A 22732-nucleotide genomic window follows, 5' to 3' on the forward strand; every position below is an offset into this window, starting at 1 on the left:
AATATGTAAATTTCATATCATTTCTGAGATTATATGATCAAAATTGAGATTATAATCATGTTGTGATAAACTGTAGTCTGAAATTACAAATTTGAGTTGCAAGTCTGAATTGCTTGTAAACAACCTGAATCAAGCTAAAAATTATATATATATATATATATATATATATATACATACATACATACATACATACTAACTCATGAAACTTCAAGTCAAAATCCTAAAACTCAATTCATAATATCAACCATGTGAGTAAAAAACATGGGTAAATATGAATTCTTGTAATAAATGAATGTTAAATCATAGGGAAGAATCATAATATGGACAACATGAAAAACAGGTATGAACCCTAATCATCAATTTCGGAAAATTAATGTAAAAACTAAGTTTTGGGTTTCAAGGATGAAAGGTAATCCTCATTCAAACCCTACATGCCCTGTTTTATTGATTTCTTAAAGGAAAACTCGAATTAGAGCCTTAAAAGTATGTAATTTGGGAGAGAAAACCCTTCTTATGATGTTCTTGGGAGTTTGATAGGAGAGGGAGTGTAGTTTTGTGTTATAGGATTAGGTAAAATGCTTTAGTTTTAGTTATAGGATCATTTAGGACGTAAATTACAGATTTGCCGTTAAAATTGAAGGAAAATGGGATTTAAGCGTCTCCATGACCACTAACATGACACAGTCCTATCGCGGAGCATAGCTAGCATGCCACACTCTTATCATAAAGAACAATTAGCATGACATTCTCATATTGCAGATTCTTAATGGTTCGCTCAAAAAATGCTTATAACTCTTCACTCTGTTATCAGTTTAAGGCAAAATTTGATTTGTGGGAAAGAGAAATCAAATACCTTTTATTTGGTGAATCCTGAGACCGAAAACACAATATATTATAGAAGTTATACTCATTTAAAGTTGATCCTTGTAGGATCGAATACTAAAACTCACTCGATAACAAAAGCTCTCAACTAAACTTTGCTATAAGTATTTTATAAGGCTATTATTCACATTGAAAGAGCTTTACGGGCTAGGTAAATGATCGTAACACTTAACTATGATTAAAATAATCATTTTGAGCCTATAAACATATGATGAATAGTTAGAAGTTTAACTAGGAATTTGTGGGGCGTTACCTAGGGTCATAGGTCAACTCAAATTAACCAAATGTGAACCAATAACTAACAGTTTGTAAATAGGTAACAACCATGTCATCTAGTAATTATGCATTCAATATTTTCTTCCACTCTAATTTTCACCTTAAAAGATCAAGTTTAGTAAATAATGAATCACTTTAACTAATAGTGTGCAATCAATTAAACTTCAATGAATTTAAACACAACTGGATTAATCAGTTCTCATAAACACTTCATATGGCACAACAAGAAGATTTAACTAATTCAAGTAAAATACCAACAACACCCAAACCATGCAAGGATCCTAAACATAATACCAACAAAACCACACCTCTCAAGGATCCAAATATAATAACAATATAAACACAGTCCCCTTATGGAACCGTTGAACTTTCATAATTTTTCATATACACACATGCTATTGATGTTACATATGTCCCCTAGTTCTATGTACCAAATAACTCAGACAACTAGGGCATGCCATCCTTATCCTAAGCCAAGTGTTATACAAACCTAACTCAAATTTCTCCATCCTTATCCTTCGTGAAATCCTCCAACTCAATGATGATCAACCTTTACCGGTTCATCTCACTATAATAAATAGTACCATCAACATGTACACTACCATAAAAAGTAAATCTACCACCTTTTATAGCAACGAGGTGCTTATTACCATTTTTTCTATAGATAATCAGTTTTCACTTGCATTACAATTAACGAGTTCAACATACATGAGCATGCATTAAAACAAGTATTTAACAGTTAGTTGATATGCATAGATAAAATCAACTTGAGTTTTAACTTCAATTCAACCATCACCTAGTTCAATCTAAGCTTTGTAATTCTCTAAATGACTTGAGTCTTCCCTTTTCTTGTAGCTTCGGCTTGACTCAATTTGAAACCAAAACATAGAATACCAATCAATCAATGGTCTAACAATTCTAGGTATTATAACCTAATTCCATAATCCTAGGGACAAACATATAAGTTATTCCTTAATTCTAGAGTTTTTTACTTTGTTTCAACTTCGTTCATTACTTTGCTTACCCTACATGAAATTTTTCTGAGTGGGTATACGGACCTCGCATGTACTTCATGGGTCCCAGCTAGTCAAACCAGGAAACAAGTTCGTACTGTCATTTATTACATCATAATGCATCATCTCATCATTTTTATGCTATTTATTTATTGTGTTTTAGCAGTATATTTGTTTGATTGCTATTATTTTGATTTTGAGAGTTGGTGTTGATTACTAGTACTATTGTGATATAGCTATTAGGTTCAGATGGATTTTCTGAGTGTAGGTTATTTGGTTCTCTTGAATGGTTGGTTTTTGGTATTTCTCACTATCTTTTTGAATTAGGTTTAGTCAATAATGTTGTTGAGTACACTTGGTTCGTACTCACTTTTTCCTTTTCTACACCATACATGAACTGAACGGATGGTCCTTAGACGTTGATCTTACTAATGTATGGTGATTACTTCACAAAGATTCTAAGGTAACGAGTATTGATCTCGATTACCCTGGATTTCCTTATTATCTGGTCATATGCTTATTTTTACATTTAACATAGTTTGGGCTATTTTCCCTATTACCTTGATAACGACTTGTACACATGACTATCAGAACTTGGGCACATTAGATTAATGACTCTTTTGTATGCATAGTTTTGAGATTTTTCAAGCTGTATTATTCCTATGGTTTCTTTCCATCTCAATATTTTGGTTATTATATTGGGATTTAGGCTTACCTGTCATGGTGGGTGTGATAATTGCTATCACGATCTTGATTTTTGACCGTGACAAGGACTGAATCTGCGAACCGTACTATAATCCACTATGTCTAAGCATGAGGCAATCCCTTATGTAGAGCTCCTAATCACCATACTCAATCCATTCTTTGTTGGGCATAAACTGGTAATATGGACTTGATTAACTAGAGCATCCATCGCAATTGTAGAATCCAAAATAAGATTCCTTAGACACCTACCCTATACTTCGGCATCTGAACCTTGAGTATTCACTGCCTGAAGTCTTTAGTGTTTTACATACAGGTCTACTAGGCTATAAATGGTGACCTTTACCTAATTAATCACTATCTGATGATAGCATACAACTAAATCGACCATACTGACGGACCATATTATCGTCGCGCATGTAATCTTAACTTAATATTCATTTCAAGATCGACAACCTGCTGGAAAGAATTTCCAATGTAATGAAATGCATTGTATCCAAATGGAGTAGAGAAGTCAACCCCTTCATAAACCTCGTGACATACTCCTCCTGTCTAGAGAAAATCATCAATTCAGGACGAGCTTTGTCGTGGAACATGGTCTCATATCATATTCAGCAACTTATATTTTACCCTTTCAGAATAACTTACCTAATACCGTTCTATCATCTTGGGAATATTCCAATAATCATTGCTGGTCTTAAATAACATAGAAAATCTATAGGTAGGGTTAGAGGGGAATAATTGGCAAAGAACAACCCTCCAAAACTAATTTGCCAAATACACAATTTGTTTTTGATTTATTTTTTAGGTTTAGGGTGTAAAAGGTGGGAAAAAGTGAAAAAAGTGCCGCCCACACATGGGCCAAGGGACCAATTCATTATTTTTACAACTTCACAAATTTAATATAATACACCTAACACCGTCCACTTATTCCAATAGTAAAAATACCATCTCTCTCCACTTCAATTCCCAACTCCCACTTTTGAAACTACTTCTCCCCAAAAATGCCATTGTCGTTTCGGCTTCTTCTCCAGCTGCTAAGGGGTGGTTGTTGCTTCGCAAGGTTAGTTAAAATGAAGTTTCGATCATTTCTGGATCCATTTAAAAGGTTTTTTTTTTGCTAATCGATTTGTAGTGAAGTAGTATTTTTTTTTTCGAATTTGGTGTTTTGATTTGTTGTGTTTTTCTTAGCAATGAAGTGTTGAATGGTGGGATAATTGTTGTTTGAAGAGTTGTTTTGGCACTTTGATTTGAACAACGACCTGTTTTTGTCCGTAGACCCGCGGTCTATCCGTAGACCCATGGTCTATGAAATGAGAATGCCCTAAATTGAAATCAATTTTGAAACACATGAAATTCTTTTAAAACATGATTGCTGAAATAGTGAAAATTGAAATATTAATAGCTAATTAGTTTGATTAGGAGCACTAGTTTGATTTTTAGCAATTGTTGTGTTTTGATTTCGCATACTGGATTTTAGTTCAGTTGTTGTATGTTTGTGTAGTGAACTGTTTAATGGTATGGTGTTTGTTAACTTTTTAGGGGGTCTTCATTTGAGCATTGAGTTATTTCTGTTGATAGACTTATGGTTTATGAATTGAAAATGAGAGATTTATTTTTCAGGTGTAGATTGTGTTGAAAATGGGTAAAAAAATTATCATTCCTAAATGCAAAACCGGTGCCGCTGGTAGCAGTAGAAAAACAAGAGCTGAGGTAGTTGGAAATGTCTCAAAAAGAAAGAAAATTCATGAGTTGGTATCCGAATTAGATTTGAAGTTAATGAAGATAAGCGAGTACGTCAATTCTAGTGAAGATGTTGCCAAGCGGAGTGTCAGTGATGATAGTAAAGAGAGCGAGGAAAGTGGGAGTAATAGTGAAGATGGGGATAATGATTCCTTGGCCGTGCCATATCTTTCAAGGTGCATTTTTGTGGAGCGGTATGACCTTCGAACGATAATTGATGAGGTCAGATCTTTCCCGACCAAGATATCGATCAGATCAAGAATGGCTGATTATCGAGAATTTAAGCAAGTTCTTGTGTAAGAATTAAAGAAAAGATTCAAGCGATCCTGTTTTGGACACCTGAGAAACCTGCCGAAACATCTCAAGTTCCGTGGACAATTGGTCCATTATTTGTTGTTACGACACGTCAGGAATGATAAGGTGCGTCATGAGATGTGGTTCTGCATTAACAACAAGACTTCCTATTTTGTCTTGAAAGAGTTTTGTTTGATCACGGGGCTGAACTGCTCATCATACCCCAGTGAATCAAAAATGAAGAAGGTGTTAGCAAAGGGGGACAATTTTTGTTTTAAGGTGATGAAAAACAAAAACATCACGATGGTCAACTTGTTACACCTAATCAGAGGGAATAATCTCAACGAGGATCAGAAGTTCAAGTGTTGTCTACTTTAGTTCTTGCACACCGTGTTGCTTGCAAAAGATTTGACGAAGGTTGTCTACAAAAACTGATTCGAATGGTCGATTCGTTGAGTTTCTTCAAGAAGTATCCATGGGGGAAAGAGACATTTCAACTGACCATGGACTATCTAAATAAGAAAAGTGACCTGAAGAAGTAGAAGGAGGTATTTGATGAGAAGCAAAAGGCATCCTATGCTTTATTCGGATTTCCCTGGGCATTCATAGCATCTACCATAAATCCCTTAGTGATTTTATCGTAGATTCTCATTTTATTTATACTCTGTCATAGACTCTGAGTTATTTTTTTCACTGTTGTATTGCTTACAGATTTAGATCTATGAGGCCTTTTCTCATCTTGGAGAATTTGCTGGAAAATCAATGGATAAGCCCCTTCCCATTCCCCGCATACTCAGATGGCACACTATAAAAAGTGACAAGATAATCGAAGGCGACCCATTCAAGTATAAAAGAAATGTTACCGAGGTATGAACTTATTTTCTATTATGAAATAATACTACCATTGTATCGAATGTTATGTAATTGTTAATTGATATTTTATAGAACGTGCACCCGTACATCATCCCTACTATTTGTGGGATAAAAAGGATTACATGGTTACGTTTGAGCCATATACGGATGAGGTGAAGAATAACGTCCTCGATGGCTTGAAGAAAGAGTTAGAAGGTGTAACTGTCCTTATTTCAAATAAGGACAATGATAATGAGGAGGCTTTGGGTGGTAACCCCGTTGGAGTACGCATTGGTGATGATGATTCTTCGAGCACCTCCAAAGATGCAATGGGAACCTTATCCCCCGGGGATATTCATAAGCGTGTCGCTGTGGTCGAGGAAGCGATGTTGGATATTGCTATCTATATTAAAGAGAAAAGAATGTAGAAAAAAGAAATGGATGAGCGACAACACGAGCAAGGTAACTTCATTTGATTATTGATGTTGTTAATGAATTTTCAGCTTTAAATATCAGTAACACTTTGTAATATAATGATACAGTGCATATGGACTTTCGTGAATCGGAGAGGAATGAAGAAGGAGAAAAAAAAGCAAAATAGATGAGTTGGCCTCTGTTGTGGCAGAAGACAAAAATGAAGAAAAAAAGTTGGATAATGAAGAAGATAAGAGCCAAGAAGAAGGTGGAAAAGTAGCAGATATAGAAGCAGAAGAAGAAGTGGCAGCAGATGAACAAGAAGGCGAGAAAAAAGAAAAAATTGTTGAAAAAGAAGCTGACAAAGCTGACAAAGAAGAAGTTAAGAAAGAAGCAGCAGGTGAACGAAAAGAAGAAGTTGAGGAAGAAACAATTGTTGCAGGTGAAGAAAGAGAAGAAGGTGTGGAAGAAAAGAAAACTGAAGAAGCACCAGCTGTTGCACATGCTGGAAAAAAAAAAGAAGGTGTGAATTAAGAAGAAGCTGCAACTATTGAGAAAAAAGGAGCTGAAGCTGACCAAAAAGATATGGTCATGGACATTGTTGATGAAATCAACAGTAACACTTGTGTTGATGAGAAACTTAGGGAAAAATACATTTCAATCCGAAGCCGTTTAATGTGTTGTTGAATCATGGTGGTTATGATATGACAATTTATTTTTATTTCTCAAATATAAAGGTTGAAGGATATGGTGGTAGGATATGACAATTATTCTTTTATTTTATGAAACTTGTTATGATTCTGTAGTGAATCTATTTATATCAAACTGATTTGTGGCATGGAATTTGAATATGCATGGTGTGGTCATAGTTGGTACATTTTATGCTTGATATCATAAAATGCATACTTAATATTTCATATACTGTATGCATAGTCTATCATTACCCTGGTAGTCGAATTTAAGTAGACGTGTTGTTTAATCAACTAATATTCTATCCAAAATAGTATTAACATTATAGAAAAATAGAACTATTAATATTTATTCAATATCACTACATCCATGTTACAGTTTTTCAAAGAACGAATACTAGCATTGTAGCACATAACATCATTTTTAGTACACTCTCCCTTTCTTCGACCAAAATCAATTTTTGTTTTAGTTGATCCCTCTCTATTTGGGTGTCATGTAGAAATATTTTATAGTGATCCCACTATTCTTCGGCTTCTTTGAACAAAGTCATGAGAAAATCTTTATTTTCTTCATATTGTTGGAGCTTTTGTAGTAGATTAAATTTTGTCAAGCCTTGAAAATTTGATGTCTCGAGTCCCGGACTCAATGTTGATGGACTGATCGGAGGTGATAACTCATCAAGCCATTTAAAAAATGAGCATGCGCCATTATCCTAGGAAAAAAATAATAATTACATAACAATTAACTTAGCTTTTTTTAAAAAAAATACACACCTCACCTTCGCAATTGCACAATTATAAAATTTGTGATCAGGATTTGAATCTGTGTGTGACGTCCTCAAGACAGCCGCATTCCCACAATGACAAATTAGAGTAATTTTAGAATTGGATGTTTGAGATGCTTGCGACATTGTAGAATTTGTAAAAATAAAACAAAGTGAATAAAATAAAATAATAAGGGATGGACATCTTATATATAAAGTAACAATGAAGTGTTAAGACTGATGGCTTACAAAATTAGCCGTTTATTATCATTGAAAAAGTAATTTTTCGTTTTTTGAACTGGTGGTGACACTTAATAGACTGTCGTAGATCATAACCTATGTCCGTCATTGATTAGCCTGGTCTACCATTGACTTATAACTGTAGTAGTGCATCGATTGACATCCTTAGTAGGCGTAGAGTGCGTTGATCTATATACACTTCTATAGACCATCATGTGGATGTAGTTAAAAAATGAATAAATAAAATAAAAATAAATTTAAATATATAATAACATGTTTTGGGGGTGGTGGAAAAGATTAATTAAATAAAATATGATTTAAATGGATAATCACATATTTTGGGGCTGGTGGAAGAAAATAATTTAATAAAAAAAAAATTTAAATAGATAATCTTGGAGTGGTGGTGACACTTAATAGACCTTCGTAGATCATGACCTATGTCAGCCATCAATTAGACTGGTCTACTGTATACTTACACCTTTAGAAATGCATCGAATGATATCATGCTTATGCGTAGACCACGGTGATCTATGTACACTATTATAGACCATCACTCGGATGTAGTTAAAAAATAAATAAATAAATTATAAATAAATATGGTGTGGATTTCTATACATGTGGTTTAAATTTTTTTTAATTAAGTTATTTTTTAATAATCCGTTATTATTTATTTTAATTTAATAGATGACCCATCGATTCATATACTCTACGATCGACGGATATGTAAAGTCAAGGAAATACTGTGTATACAATCGATGATAGACTATATATTACTATTTTAATCTTCAGAAAATTAGTCAAGCTACAGTACTGTAAATTGAAAAGACATACATATTTGATTCGAGTTTTTGTCTATAAAGAAGAGTAACCGCCACATAAAATAATTAGGGATCATAACAAAGAAGGTAAAAGTAATGTTCAAAGAAACGGAAACATAGTTATATTAAAATTGTTCATTGCATTACATTATAAAATTAACAGAAAAAAGGGCAAAATAGAAGAAGCTTTCTTCTAACAAGATCCTACAAGAAAGCTTTTTCAGAAATGAACAAACAAACAAAAATTAAAAACATAAACTAAAATAACAAAGTAAATTAAATTATGGGGATGATGGGGGGGTGATGTAGTCATTACCATTCATTTCAAGATGCTCCATAATTGCTCCGAAAATTCTACGACCAGGCATGATTTTAATTTTGGGTGAAGAAGAAGAAAAAGAAGAAGAGGCTTTCTGATTCGGTTTAGGGACAAGTGAAGGGTTACGTAGAAAAAGGCCCTGTACTTATACAACTATAGATGGCATCCTTTCATGTGTCCACCCAATGGTCAGTCGACGTGTTTGAGAAGAGAAAAAGCTTAGTTTGTGTATACCAGAGGTTTTTCTCATGAACATATGTTTTGTGCAGCTTTTTATTAAATGGGAATGGGAAACAAAGTAAATAATGACTCATTGCATCGATTGGAGAGATAAGGCGGGAAAATAAACAAGATAGCATGTTAGATGAGCAATAATATAACTAATACTTAATATCTTATAGACCTTCTGAAATATAAATCATATACTCTATGTAGTCTATCATAGACAATAATTTAAATCGATTACAACTGAAGGTTAAAAGCTACAAAAATGGACATTTAGCAACCAAAATAGTAGCTTTACAACAGAAGCTAAAAAAAAAGCCTATCTATGGTTTGATGGCCATTCTACACTTAGTTCTCTTATGTCCGGATTTCTTGCATATTGAACACCAATTCCTCCTTTTGGACTTAAGTGTCTCACCGACGCCCTTAGTGCGTTTGAATTTCTTCCTTCCATGTTCGGGATTGTAGGGGGTGGAGAAATTTTAGTGTCTAGCAATTCCTGCGGTACAGTCCATTCGGCCTCCGGGGGGACAACATTGCTTTTGAGTATGCGAAGAGGTAACTTCAGCTTTATAAATTAGCGAAGAGTATATAGATGGAGTTACCATAACCTTCTCCATTGCCATACTTTGCTCCCAAAGTTGCCATCGCATGTTCACCCAGCATTTTTACCAAGTCAAATTTCCAAGAAGAACAACTTCTCTCCAAGAGATTAACCTTGACAGTAATGCTATTGCCGAACAACGTGTACTGATCGAGAACCCCGTTTGGATTACTTACATACAAGGGATCGCTCGCGTTCTTATTATCCCTTAGGATCCTTTCCGCATAAGGCACAAATATGTTCTCTTTACCATCGACAAAGGCATGCTGCTCCCTAAGTTTTTCACTAAATTTTCTAGCAATTGAATTGAATATGTATGACACGGGCTACTCGCGTTCATCCATTAAAATCGAGTTGAGCGACTCGGAGATGTTTGTGGTCATCACGTCGTACCTATTGCTTGGAAAGTGTGCTCTACACTATTTTTCAAAACCAAGCACATTTTAAGGACATGTGCTGCCTCGGGGCAATTACTCTTCAATTCCTGAAAATTATCGGTAAACTCATCAAAGGAATAAGCCTTTGCCGCAGCGTAGAATAGATAAAAATGTTCTCCGCAGTGTTGATTTACGCAAAGACTTTTAGCGAGGTACCTCATGCAAAGTCCGTGATGTGCATGACTGTATACACGGGAGAAGACATTGGTGATGATAATACGCCTGCCGGAGATGACACATAGATTTGGTTCATCTTCTACGATAGACTTCAGCTTCTGGAAGAAGAAGGTCCAAGAAGTATTGTTCTCTTTATCAACCAAACAAAAGGCAATTGGAAAGATATGATTTTCAGTGTCCTGTGCAACGGCACTCAACAGAAGGCCCCCGTACTTGCCATACAAATATGTGTCATCGACGGAAATTACCTTTCTCATGTGGGCATATCCCCGCATGTAAGCTCCGAATGATAAGAAGCAGTAAATGAACAATCCATTCATCCGATTTACGATGATAAAGTAAGAAGACCCAGGATTCAATAACTCCACCATGTGGGAAAAATCAGGCAAGCAAGCATATATGTGCTCTGGTGTCCCGCGAATGATGTTCTTCGCAATTACACTTCCTTTTCAACACATCCAATAGCTTGCGTTGCAACTCAACTCCTTAAACACAATCCTTTGAATTTCTCTTATGCTTGGACCCTTACCATCCCGAAAGTGATTTACACATACTGAAGCAATCAATTCAGATGAGACTTTCTTAGGCCTGTGGGTGGTGTGTTCAACACCGCACGTGTGTAACCCGACATATTTGTATATGTAAAATCTATCTGAGGTATCGTACTTTTTTACCCGCAAAAACCAGCCACAACCATTAGATACGCATTTCTCCTTAATCAATTTCGTACAACTCTTCTCCATATAACAATCAAAAATACACCTCGCCTCTGTCATAACTAGTAACATTTTCAACTCTTTCTTATCGATGAATGTTTGACCACAAAAGAAATTAGTTTCACCCAAGAAGGAGTGTCCTGGTTGTGATGTTGTTCCATAGTTTTCTTCATCATCTTGCGAGTTCGATGAAAAGTCTTTCATATGCAAAGACTCATCTTCCATATTAATTGGATCATCGCCACCATACTCGTAATCATTCAAATCGTCGTCGACTGCCAGGCGCCACAGTGGGGTGCTGATGAGTTCAGCGATCCTTCAAAGGGCCTCTCAACCACATTTATCCTCAAAATAGGCCTAAAGATATCTGTATCAGCATCCATTATGTACGTCAGCACACGTACATCGCTATTTATGATTGTAGGATTCACCTTTTCCCTAGAATGCATTAGATAACTAATAATCACGTCGCTCGGCGCGCAATCTAGGTTCCCCCTCTGCATTACGCTTGCAACAAATTCTTCGTACGAACTATTGCAGCGATCAGAAATGGGAATTGTCACCTTGGTAAATGATTTCCATTTCCAACATTTGGGAGTCTCCACTCATTTTTCCATGAAATCACCAGAAACCAGAATAAATTCAGCAATAAACATTGTAGAATTAAGATTTTATCGACTGTAGATTATGCTTGAGATCTATGTTGGGTTGTATGCACGGTCTATGACTGACGATGACTGGTCGATGGCTGCGTAGATATTCGTACAAAAACTTCAAATTGCAAATATTGCTTCTAATCAATGATTGTTGGGTTTATGGAATAGAGAAATCAACTTAGAGTCGCCTTAGATGCTATAATGCACTTTCTAAAGTGGTTTTGAGTAACGTGATTGATTTAAAGCTTTTTAACAATGGTGGAAAATGTGTTTGAGAAGATAGGAAACAAATGGGGTAACAATGGATGCAATGGACAAGCTTATGATGTTTGTGGACTGATTTGCAGCTGATCGACCTAAAAAAACGTTGGAAAAGTAGCCTGAATTGGAGCTTTTTGGAGGGAAAAATAACCACTTTCTATTTTTAGCATTTGAAATTTTTTTTTTTAATATTTTTGGAAAACCTAGTTATTTTTGTATATATAATGGCGCATGATGGAGTGGGTTGAAGTGTATTATTAGAAACTTGTGGAAGAATTTATTAAGTTGGAAGTATTGGGTTAAAGTGAATTATTATAAAAGTCGGAACTGAAATTGTTAAGTTGAAAAAATTGGCGGTGAGGTGGAATTATGTGGGTATTTGACCAATATTTTAAATTTTTTGGATATTTGGCAAAAGAATTTGGAAAAAGAGTTGTTTTGGCATACTTGCCCGGGGTTACAACTACGAAAATCGATAGGAAATAATAAACGTCCGTAAGGTTCTTTATAGTTATATAATTGAAGTTGATTTTTTCTGTCGCATTTTCAGCTTATTTTCACGTTTGGCGTTTTATTTTTTCGTGGGAAATGCTCAATTTTATTCAACAGTCATAGGATTTTTTGAGAGCTTGAAATTTCTTTTGTATTACTCCTATCAAAGGCTAATTAATGCTTAGACCTTCTTAACTTGTTTAATTTTGCCTAATCTTTTAGTTGTTTGTTTTTTTGTTGTTAATTAGATTTTTCAAGCCTTTATTAGACTCGTTGTTATTTATGTCATTTGACACTACACACTCTGCCCAGTCGTATATTGACTAATAATAACAATGGAAGAACTATCACACTCAATAATCAGAATTATCATTCACAATATTCAAAATTATGAAAGATTAATATAAAAAAGGTATAAAACTCGTTCAGTATTTGGAATATATTTTGGATCTACTATATATTACTATTCATACTTTTATAACATTATATAACTTTAGCTCAATGAACTTATAGAAGACAATAATATTTAACTAACAATGTGTTGTTTTTATTTAGTTTATACATTAAAAGGTAATAAAAAAATGAATAATGAATGCATCTATTACAATTAAATTCCACTACTTTGTTCTTTCTTTTGCGTTATCTTCTGCTAAAGGTGATTCCTTTCATCCTTGATCTAGTTCAAGGCTTGAGCTTTTCCAATTCATCTGTAAAATAGAACACAAAAAATAATTTTAAAAATAGAAATAGTTTGAAGCTTGGCTGTTAAGTGGGTCGGGCCGGGTCAACCCGAAACCGGCCAGTCAAGTTTAATCGGTTTGTGAGCCGGTCCGGATCCGAGCCTGGTTAAATGGGTCAGTCCAGTTTTGGGCCCAACAGTAAATTTTTTAAAAACAACCCAAGACCGGGCCACTTAACCTAATCCGGTCCAACCCACCTAAACCCGGTAAAAACTGATTCAAAATCGGGTCAAAACAAAAAAAAGTTTAAATTTTTTTCTCCAATATACACTATATATACCCACCTATATACATTTTAAATAGGTTAAAAATATATATACACTATATATATAGTATATACTACTTTAGAATTTAAAAAATATATACACATATACACAATTACACATGTAATCGTGTAATACGACTATACGTTAGTTAAATATATATACTACTCTAAATAAAACATATTCTCCAAGATATATACTACAATATAATGATATATATACTAATTTATAAAGCGTATACACATGTATACGTTGAATATAGAGTACTTTAGAGTCTATAGAAGTTATATACACATATATACGTACCATTCAATATATATGTACTACTTTAAATAAAATATATTACAATATATACAGACACTATATATATAGTTATCTACTAATTTATAAAACATATTCACATGTATACGTTAAATATATACACCTTTAGAGTCTATTTTCTATATATACGCATATATACGTACCATTCAATATATGTACTACTTTAAAAAATATGCTCCTAGATATATACTTCAATATAATGATATATATAAATACTAATTTATAAAACATATACACATGTATACATTAAATATATACTACTTTAGAGTCTATAAAAGATATATACACATATATACGTACCATTCAATATATATGTACTTCTTTAAATAAAATATACTGCAATATATATACTACAATATATACACTGTCGCGGAACCACATTCAATTCAGGGGGTTCATCCGAACACCCTTCGTTGAAAAATTATACTACTTTTATATGATCAAAAATATTTTTATGTATATATAGTAGATGTTGAACCCCCTTCGACTAATCTATATATATACTTCTGAACCCCCTTAATGAAAATTCTGGCTCCGCCACAGTATATACACACAGAGTATATATATAGTTACATACTAATTTATAAAACATATACACATGTATACATTAAATATATACTACTTTAGAGTCTATATTCTATATATACACATATATAAGTACCATTCGATATATGTACTACTTTAAAAAATATGGTCGAAGATATATACTACAATATAATGATATAAAAACTAATTTATAAACTATATACACATGTATACGTTAAATATATACTACTTTAGAGTCCGTAGAAGATATATACACATATATACGTACCATTCAATATATATGTACTACTTTAAATTAAATATACTGCAATATATATACCTCAATATAATGATAAATATACTAATTTATAAAACATATACATATGTATATGTTAAATATACACTACTTTAGAGTCTATAGAAGATATATACACATATATACGTATCATTCAATATATATGTACTACTTTAAATAAAAAATATACTATAATTGTAACGCTTCGGATCTGGTACCTGGAAGGCTACACGGTGCTCATGACCCCGAAGGACCACAAAATAACCCATGACTGATATGAATCCGAAGGACCACAAGATAACCCATGACTGATATCTTTACCTGTATACTGCATAATATACTATATAATGCGAAAACATGAACTGAAAGGCCATAAGGTGTAACGCCGCAAAAATGGGTCCCGGGATGTCACACGGTGCTTAAGGCTACAAGTAGCCCCAAGCTAACCCTTTTAGCCTACTAATACATATAAAGCTTACTTAAAGATGAATAAAGAAAACACTAATACTTGTCATAACATACTCAGGAGAAATACGAAGAAAATACTTTGTCTGAATGGACCCAAATACTGAAAATCTAATCATACTAACAATTTGGAAAACTAGTCTGACGAAACCTCTACTACTCAAGAATTAGAGAGCCATTGGGACAGGTCCCCAACTAACTCCACTCAACTGATAAAGGAAAAACAACTACTAAATAAACTGAGTGTCTAAAAGTAAACGGTCTTCGAAGAGTGAGGACCACTACTAAAATGTAGATAAAGTGCTCGGGAATCACTAATGAGGCTGGGACTAAGCACTTGAACCTACATTACGTGAAAATATAGCACACAGACAAGTATGTAGATCAGTACCATAGAAAGGTACTGAATATATGGGGGTGTATGCAATTAAATAATTAATATCATGAATTTGTATAGAAAACATGCATGCTGTAATAAATAACTCACATAGATTGAATTAAACTCTCATGAATCATAAAAAGGAGATACATATATTATAAATCACGTGAGTCATTACACTTCAATCTTATGAAAACAAGAACTTCTGTAAAACCCAAGAACTTAGTACTTTAGGAACCTTCAAGACTTGAGACTCTGGAAATACTTGGAAATCTTTGGGACTTTAAGACTTTATAACTTTAGGATTGGGTAACTTTGGACACTTATGGACTTGGGAGTTTCTTCTAACCGACATAAACCATGTGAGCTATATGGATTATGACATCTTACCCATATTGTAGACAGCTGTCCTATCTTTTCCATCAGAGTAGGACCTTTAAATTTAGTGATCACTATGTTAACCCACTTGGGGTAAATCAGAAACCTATGGGGGCATGTAGTTCTGGGGCATGAGACCTTGGAGTCAAGACCAACTTAGTGCTAAATACTACTCCATTACTTAGCTCAGAATTTTAAAGAAAATCCACCTTAAAAAACTTAGCAATATGCACTGGGTGCCAATACTCTTCCCTTTAACTCAAATTAACGTAATGTGGACTTCTTTCTTAACTTAAAATTAAAATGAATCTTTTCTTGAAAACTTGATAGGCTTATCATCGATAAACTTTAAAATTCAAATAACATGGAGATATAAGAATAATTCTTTCAACACTTTAAGGAGTATCATAAGTTCATTCTCAAAGAAATTATAATTTCTCAATAAGGATCAATTCATGACATCAAATTTTGGAAATCCTTGAAAATGTAATATCAATATAGGAACATGTAACTTATAACATGAATTCTCAACTCAAATCATGATTAGACAAGGTACTTATGAAATTCGAGGCTTGAATAAATTCCATGATTCCATAAACTTAAAAACATAGCAATTTAAGCATAATTCAATATTGAAAGTATGAAAATCCTTAAGAAGAGTTAAAGCTTTTGGGAACAAGAACGAAAGGGTGTTCTTCTTCAAACCCCACATACCTTAAACTTGGAACTTTTGGGTGACCTCTTAACCTTAGGTTACGAATCGTGCAATTAGTAGGTGGTTCTTGTATCCCTCGAAAAGGAGAATCTTAATCTCAAAGAATTAACGAAAACCTACGATTGAATCTTGAGATATTTGAGTTTTAAGGTTGAAACCCTAATGAAGTTTCTTGAAAGATTTTGATGAAAATACCACTATTGTGGTGTTCTTGGGATTAAATTCCTTGTTAAAGAGGATAGAAGGGTGGAAGTTACCATATTTACCCTTAATGAAATGGAATAAGAAGCTGAATTTTGGCCTGGGGCTATCTGCAGGGCGGTGCCCTGCCTAAAGCACCGGAGTACCCTGGGCGGCGCCTTACTTAGAGTGGTGGGGAGACCAAGGCGGCGCCCCTCTTAGAGCGGGGGAGTACCCTAGGCGGCGCCCCTAGATCACCTTTAGCTACTAGAATGTCATACCAAATATGCCTTTAGGCTCGTCTAAAAATTCTGAAACTCACCCGAAATGTACTATGACTTTGTCCCATCGTAACACAACAAAAAAGACAAGAAACAGAGGTCATGAAGGTCGTAAAATAGTTCCACAAAGATTGAAGGCTCAAAAATAAACTAAGTGTTGGAACACTTAACTGAAATTCAAAGTGTTAAGCTTCTTGTGACTCGTTTTGAAAGTTTAACGATGAGGAAGTTTTACGGGGTATTACAATATCTCCATCTTGGGAAAATTCGTGCTCGAATGTCGTTAGATAGGCTAAGAATGCACAAAAAACTTTGGATATACAATTGAAACATCTTGCTAAGCTGACCTTACTTCATTCTAAACTTTTGGATAGTCCAAAGAGCGCATATACTCATAAGAGGAATAGCGATACAAATGCAACTTAAGTAAAAAAGGGCTGAATTAAAAGAAAATAGTACCTTTGGCTTGATCTAAACTTGCAGAGAAAAGGTGTGGGTACTTGGATTGCATATCAGCTTCAGCTTCCTAAGTAGCACCCTCAACTGACTAGTTCTGCCACAAAACTTTGACCAAGGGAACTTCTTTGTTCCTTAGTCTCCGAACTTGATAATCTAAGATTTCAACTGGAACTTCATCAAACGAAAGACTATCCTACACATCCACACTCTAAGAAGGATCTATAAAAACATAATCACTAATATGCTTCCTGAGCATGGAAACATGAAAGACAGGATGAACAGCTGATAGTTCTGTAGGCAACTCAACTTCATAAGCTACTTTCCTAACACGGTTAATAACTCTATAAGGGCCAACATAATGAGGACTAATCTTCCCTTTCTTCCCAAACCTTTTCACCCTTTTTATGGGTGCAATTTTTAGATACACAAAATCATCAACTTAGAACTCGAGATCCCTTATCCTTACATCTGTATATGACTTTTGGCGACTCTGAGTTTTCTTTAACCTTTCTATAATCAACCTTACCTTCTCCATAGCCTCAAATACTGCATCAGGTCCAATCATAGCAACTTCATCCACTTTGAACCAACCTATAGATGACCTATATCTCCTACCATACAGGGCCTCAAAAGGAGCCATCTTAATACTAGCATGGGGACCATTATTGTACCTAAATTCTATTAAAGGCAAATGCTCAGCCCAACTCCCTTTAAAATCTAGAGTACACGCCCTCAACATATCCTCCAGAGTTTGAAGGGTCCTCTTAGCCTGACCATCAGTCTGCAGATGAAAAGCGGAACTCAAATGAACTTGGGTACCAATACCCTTCAGAAAAGCTTTCCAGAACTGCGAAGTGAACTGAGTAACCCTATCCAAAATGATAGACAAGGGAACTCCATGCAGCCTGACCAACTCCCAAATATATAATATGGCATAGTCCTCAGCTGTATAAGATGTATGCACAGGCAAGAAATGTGCTGACTTAGTCAGCCTGGTAAAACAACCTAAATAGAATCATGGTGGCATCGGGAAAGAGATAAACCAGTCACAAAATCCATATTCACTTTTTCCCACTTCCAAGTAGGAATGCCAAACTCCTGCATCTTACCACCAGGTCTTTGGTACTTTATCTTTACCTGTTGGTAAGTTTCACACCTCACCATAAACTCCGCTACATCCTTCTTCATACCATTCCACCAATAGATTTCCCATAAGTTACGGTAAATCTTGGTAGCGCTAGGATGAATAGAATATTGCATGCCATGCATTTTAGCCATAATTCTCTACCTTAGATCATCCACACCCTAAACAAACAATCTTTCCTGCAATCTCAAAGCACCATCTCCCCTTTGGGAGAAAACCTCTACCTTTTGGTCCTTAACTAACTCTTTCAGTCTGACCAAACTAAGATCCTTGTCTTACTTCTCCTTCACCTCCGAAACTAGAGAGAATCTGGAACTGCTTTGCTTTAACATACTCCCTTCAGCAGAATCAAGTAACCTAACATCCAATCTAGCGAAACAATGAACATCACGAGCTAACTCCTTCTTATCTTCCCCCACATATGAAACACTACCCATAGATAACCTACTAAGGGAATCTGCCACTATATTGGCCTTGCCCAGATGATACAACACACTTATATCATATTTTTTCAACAATTTCAACCACCTCCTCTATCTAAGATTTAACTTCCTCTTAGAAAATACGTGCTGCAAGCTCTCATGATCAATAAAAATATCTACATGCATGCCATACAGGTAATGTCTTTTTAGAACAAACACCACAGCAGAATCACAATACCCATGAGATTTCTCATGAGATTTCAACTGCCTAGAAGCATAAGCTATAACCTTACCTCTCAACATTAACACACAACCCAAACTAACTCTAGAAGCATCATAATATAACATAAAACTAACCGTACCATCAGGCAAAGTTAACACCGAGGGTGAAATGACTCGAGTCTTTAACTCCTGAAAATTCTTCTCAAAGGCATCTGACCAAAGGAACTTAACATTATTTTGGGTCAACCGGGTCAAAGGGGTCGCAATAGAAGAGAAACCTTCAACAAAATAGAGGTAATATCCAGCTAGACCCAAGAAACTCCTAATATCAGATGGAGAGATAGGTCTAGTTGAATTTCTTACAAGTTTCATCTTTGGGGGATTAACTCTAATACCTTCTGCTGAGATGATATGACCCAGAAAAGCAACTGACCTTATCCAAAACTCACACTTACTGAATTTGGCAAATAATTTATGATCTCTAAGGCTTTGCAAAACAGTTTGGAGATGGTCTGCATGGTCATCCTCACTATGGGAGTACACAATAATATCATTTATGAACATTATGACAAATATATCAAGATATTGCTTGAACACTCGATTCATGAGGTCCATAAAAGCTGTTGGGGCATTGGTTAACCTGAAAGACATGGCAAGTAACTGAAAATGACCATAACAAGTTTGGAAAGCCATCTTTGGGATATCACACTCCCTTACTTTGAGTTGATGATAGCCAGATCTAAGCTCTATCTTAGAGAAATAACTTGCACCTTGTAATTGGTCAAACAAATCATCTATCCTCAGAAGAAGGTACTTATTTTTTACAGTGGCTTTATTAAGCTGGCGATAGTCAATGCACATATGCAAAGAACCATCCTTTTTTCGCATGAATAGGACAGGTGCACCCAAAGGAGAAACACTGGGCCTTATGAAACCTTTATCTAAGAGATCTTTGAGTTGCTCTTTCAACTCATTAAGCTCTGCAGGTGCTATACAATAAGAAGGAATAAAAATAGGTTGTGTGTTGGGAAGAAGATCAATCCCGAATTCTATCTCTTTATTGGGAGGTACCTCTGGGAGATCATCTGAAAAGACATCAGGAAACTTATTACCAATGTCGACTGACTGAGTACTTGGAGTCCTAGACTTATTGTCCTTAACTCTAACTAAGTGGTAGATACAACCTTTAGATATAAGCTTTCTAGCTTTAAGGTAGGAAATAAAATAACTTTTGGGAGATACTAAACTTCTGGACCACTCAAAAGTAGGTTTATCAGGAAACTAAAACTTGACTACACGGGTACTACTGTCCATAAATGCATAACAAGAGTGAAGCCAGTCCATACCCAGAATAATATTGAAATCTATCATGTCCAACTCTATAAGATAAGCAAATATGGCTCTATGAAGAACAGTAATAGAACACTGTCTATACACCTGTTTAGCAACAATAGACTCACCAACTGGGGTAGAATCAAGGATAGGATCAGGGATATTTTTAGGGCTCGCTTCAAAGTTCACAGCAACCAATGGGGTTACATAACAAAAACTTAACCCATGGCCCAACAACGCATAAAAATCAAAGTGAAATACATGGAGAATACCAGTAACAACGTCAGCAGAATCCTCCTACTCCTGATGGAAAGGTAGGCATAGAATTTATTCTAACATTAACCGCCAATAGTGCTAGAAGAAGCACCTTGAGAAGGGCCTGTATGGGCTACAAGAGCTGAAGCATTAGCAGTTTGAGCCTAAGGGCGGACATCACGATTTCCATGCCTGGCATGTGTGCACTCTCTAAGCCTGTGGCCTATTTTGCCACAACCAAAACATCCACGCTTCTCTGCCAAACACTCTTCTAGATGGGTCCTTCCACAATTAGCACAAGTAGTGTAAGTAGGCCAGTTACTCCTGCTCTACTGAGACCTGGACATAAAAGGCCTGTTCCCCTACTCTGGTCTACCTCTAGATACGGAGCACTAGTGGATGAAGGTGCTGGCATAGATGTACGGCTCTAGAATTGAGGGTAATTTCCCCTTTGAGATCTAGTCTGGTCGTACTCCTGCTGCTCGAACCTAGCCCTCTTGTTACCCCTCACTTTATCCCTTTTCCTTATCTTATCTGCCTCAATTTGCTATGCATAAATCATCAGCCTAGCCAAATCTATGTCCCTATTCAGCATCGTAGTTCGGCACTCTTTCAACTCAAAACCAGATACATCTGTCACGAACTTACTCATACTAGCAGGAGTATTAGAAATCAAGTCTGGAGCATATTTGGTCAGCTGGTTGAAATTCAGATAGTACTTCTTAATAGTCATAACGACCTACCTCAAGTTTATAAACTCTTCTATTTTCGCCTCCCCCATCTACAACAGAAAAAACTTATCTAAGAATGCATCTTGGAATACCTGCCAAGTCATATGAACTATTTTTCTCCTCTACTCTTCCTCCACATCACAACCCAAAAATAAGCAACATCCTTCAGCCTATATAGTGCCAATTGTACACTCTTATCCTCAAAGACATGCATAACCTGGGTGATCTTCTTCACCTCATCAAGATACAATTGTGGGTCCTTACCTACCTTAGACCCATAAAACTCTAGAGGATTCATCTGCATAAAAACATGAATCCTAGCAACAGCTAAATCACCTCTCTGTTGCTATGGGTTACGGCCTAATTATTAGCCTGAACATTTGTAGTGACTACATGGGATAGCACCTGAAAATCTATCCAAAACTCAGCATGAGAAATATTTATGTTAAGGGGATCTACAGGCTGGGGTTACTAATCATCGTTGTTTCTATGGGCTCAAAAAAAAGGCATTTTCATGCTTTCATAAGCACAAATTAATAGAAAAAAGAGGGACAACATTAAGCACAATAGATTCTGAAAGAAAGAAGCAACTTTTTCCTATAATTCTTTGTAGCCTGTTACTCATAGATGTGGCATGCTACACACCGATGATCAAGACTCTACTTAACATGTCTTGTCAGACTCCCTAGGACTCCTTAAACCTTAGGCTCTGATACCAAGTTTGTAACGTGTAACAGCTTGATTTTTCTAAACCAGAATGCTACTGCTCATGACCCTGAAGGACCACAAGCGAACCCATGACTGATATTTATATATGTACACTGCATAATTTATGAATATAAAATATAGAAAGCTGGCAAAAACATTCCTTAAGGTTCAAAACGTCTAAAATACTCAAAGCTGAAAAATAAATACTAATACATCTGTCTGAAAAACGTCTAACTATATGAACTGTGGAGTTGATGGGACATGTCCCCAACAAACTCCATCTACTAAAAATAAACTGAATCTAATGAAATAGTAAAAATAAGTATTATCCTCAAATGAAGAG

The sequence above is a fragment of the Capsicum annuum genome, chromosome 4, assembly GCF_002878395.1.
Source record: "Capsicum annuum cultivar UCD-10X-F1 chromosome 4, UCD10Xv1.1, whole genome shotgun sequence".
NCBI lineage: Eukaryota > Viridiplantae > Streptophyta > Magnoliopsida > Solanales > Solanaceae > Capsicum > Capsicum annuum.